Raw genomic sequence first — 3484 nt, forward strand, 5'->3', positions numbered from 1 at the left:
GAATGACCCCCAGTGGTGCGCACCATTAATGCCGGTGAAAAGATTCACTTCGCGCGTAGATGGTGAATGTGCCAGCTGCCGTGATAACGCTCATGTTGGTATAGCCATGGCAATGGTAAACACCAGAAAGCACAAGATCTGGTGTGGACATCCTCCATGCACTGCATTATAGCACAACGCATGGCAGTGCAGGGCGTTCCAAAATAATCGGTCATGTGACTTTTTCACAATGTTGGGCGATGACTGAACCTTCATTACACCAATAATGGGCGTCTTCCAAGTCTGAGGATGTCAGCTTCATCTGAGGCTTCTCACACGTCCTGCTCTGTGTCAGGTCGCTGCTCCCGGTGAGGAGAGTCCGACCGTCGCCTGTTTTTTTTTTATAGACGATAAAGTATTTTTATAAACGTTTTCCTTCCAGCGCGAGGAGTCCGAGGAAGATGGCGGCGGAACGTTGTGTGATGGAGACGCGGCGAGCGCGCGGTACGGCAACAGATGTTTTCTTTACCTGCTTAAGTCTTCCCGACTCCCCCCCCCAAAATCTGAGTCAGGTTCTGGGGTGACCCGAGTCCTGGATTCGTCATGTCAGGTTCTGGGGTGACCCGAGTTCCGGATTCGCCATGTCAGGTTCTGGGGTGACCCGAGTCCTGGATTCGTCATGTCAGGTTCTGGGGTGACCCTAGTTCTGGATTCGTTATGTCAGGTTCTGGGGTGACCCGAGTCCTGGATTCGTCATGTCAGGTTCTGGGGTGACCCGAGTCCTGGATTAATTATGTCAGGGTGTGGGGTGACCCGAGTCCTGGATTCGTTATGTCAGGTTCTGGGGTGACCCGAGTTCTGGATTCGTCATGTCAGGTTCTGGGGTGACCCGAGTCCTGGATTCGTCATGTCAGGTTCTGGGGTGACCCGAGTCCTGGATTAATTATGTCAGGGTGTGGGGTGACCCGAGTCCTGGATTCGTTATGTCAGGTTCTGGGGTGACCCGAGTTCTGGATTCGTTATGTCAGGTTCTGGGGTGACCCGAGTTCCGGATTCGTTGTGCCAGGTTCTGGGGTGACCCGAGTTCTGGATTTTTTTTATGTCAGGTTCTGGGGTGACCCGAGTCCTGGATTCGTCATGTCAGGTTCTGGGGTGACCCGAGTCCTGGATTCGTCATGTCAGGTTCTGGGGTGACTCGAGTCCTGGACTCGTCATGTCAGGTTCTGGGGTGACCCGAGTTCTGGATTCGTCATGTCAGGTTCTGGGGATCGGGATATAAAATTGTATTTTACTTCAATCATTGTAATAACAATAAATTAAAGGTGAACTCCGGGATAAACATCCTCATACCCGAGTCATGCGTGTTCTTCCAGATCTGTGCAGTCATCCCGTGTGTCTCCGCCCCCTCCTGTAATAAAGACCGGTCACTGCTGCTCTCTCTCCTTGTGCTGGGTGACTGGTCTTGTCTCCGCCCCCTCCTGTAATAAAGACCAGTCACTGCTCCTCTCTCTCCTTGTGCAGGGTGACTGGTCTTGTCTCCGCCCCCTCCTGTAATAAAGACCACCCACTGCTTCTCTCTCTCCCTGTGCAGGGTGACTGGTCTTGTCTCCACCTCCTCCTGTAGTAGGTGGAGCCTGCTGGGTCCCTCCCACAGATCTGCTCTCTGCACAGTGTATGTCCAGCACTCTTTAGAGATGACAATCCAACTGTTTATAGATATTCAGCACACCGAGTCATTGTGTAGTCAGTTCCTTCGAATGGAAGTCGGTCGGAACTGACTTTACACTCGATCACTGAAGTATAAAAGCTTTAACATGTTAATACAATTTCATTAATTGACTTTCAATCTTTTTAAAGCTGCCGGTTTCATTAAAATAATTCCTTCAGGCATCTCTTGTGATAGGGTGACAACTCTGTCCCTGTCTTTCAATGGTGCTCCTGTGTTGTCACCCCCGTCATACACTCCCCAGGGTGGAGACTACAAGCCGCCGCCCTGCTGACACATATCACAATGACATGGTCTACGCTCAGGAAGCTGGTCCAGGGCAGGAGTAGGCAAGCATGGGCCCCCAGTTGTGGGGTACAAACTACAGGACCCCATCATGCCTGCAGTTGTCAGAGTCTTGCAATGCATCATGGGGCTTCCTAGTTACATAATATTTGAGGTTGGCTGGAGACACAGGTCCTTCATGTTCAGCCCTTCCACAGCAGCTGGAGTGCCGAGGTGGCCCACCCCCTGATGTAGAGGATGTGGACGCAGGAGATCAGCAGCACTTAAACGGGTGAAAACGTCGTCTTTCGGGGACATAAAACAAGGCGATTGGATAGGATTCGGTGCAAACATATAACGTCCACCTGGAGTTTATATCTCATAGAGGAGCGCGGAGAGTATTCCGCCGGCCTGCAGGGGGTACAATGTGCTTCTATTACACGGGCGCCCTCTGGTGGCCGATTTGTGTTATTACACCTCTGATATGAATGATGAACTCTCGTCCTGCCTCCGGGTCTCCTGCACAATGTGCGGGTCGGTGGGCGAGCTCGGTACACCACGGTCGGGGCTCATCAGATCCGCACGGCACACGATCCAACCGCCATTAAAGCTGAACTCCAGACCAATGAGTTCCGATACAGATGTGAACCAGGTCTAGGGGTTTTCTTTCTCTGTTGGGCCGGTCTTGTGATTCGGATAGGACAAGTAGAGTCTGCAGATGTAAAATGTGGGCTGACCTCATCGCAGCCTCAGCATGTGATTGGGCAAACCCTGGAATTTCACTTTCCTTATATGTCACCCCCTCCTATGATCCTCAATGCGGGATAAACTTACAAGCCCACCGCATCCTTTTGTTGCCCCTTTTTTTTTTTACCCGAAGCACATCCCGTGCGCCATCTTGAATCTTCCATAATCAGAAGCTGGTTGTTCCTCCTTCGCAGAGCCGGCCTCCTGGTGGTGCTCCCTTCATCCTGAATGGCACGCAGTGTAATACCTCGGCATGGCCTCATGGGACGTGTGGTGTAGATATCTCAGGAGTGGACAGTCACAGGACATCCGCTTTGCAATTGGGAAAGAGGGAGGGGGTGGGGAGCAGATGAAAGGAAGTTGGCTATTGGGTGAAGGTCCACTACACGCTGGTGAGGCCCTTACCTTGCTCTCTCCTCCTGTCAGGAACCTCCTAGTATTAGGCTGACAACACCTGTGCACTGTAAAGCTGCCCATACACCTGACGATGATAGTACGGTAATCGCAAGGTTGATGGGCAGCGTGCGACCGCATCTACTGTACGGTCGTACGATTTTCGGGCGGGTTGGTGTCGTGCTCGGAAGACTAAAGCCACACGACCCGAGGTGTGCGAGCACTGCCCGCTCACCATTGCAATCATCTGCAAGCCCTCCCCTCAGCGCCCAAGATGGACGGGTCGTACGAAATTTTAAGCACCTTACAACCATTGCACACGAAAGTCGTACAATGGTTGTAAGGTGTATGGGCAGCTTTATATAGTGCTGATTG

This window comes from Nanorana parkeri, unplaced genomic scaffold (genome assembly GCF_000935625.1).
Source record: "Nanorana parkeri isolate BGI_ZX_2015 unplaced genomic scaffold, ASM93562v1 scaffold538, whole genome shotgun sequence".
Taxonomy (NCBI): domain Eukaryota; kingdom Metazoa; phylum Chordata; class Amphibia; order Anura; family Dicroglossidae; genus Nanorana; species Nanorana parkeri.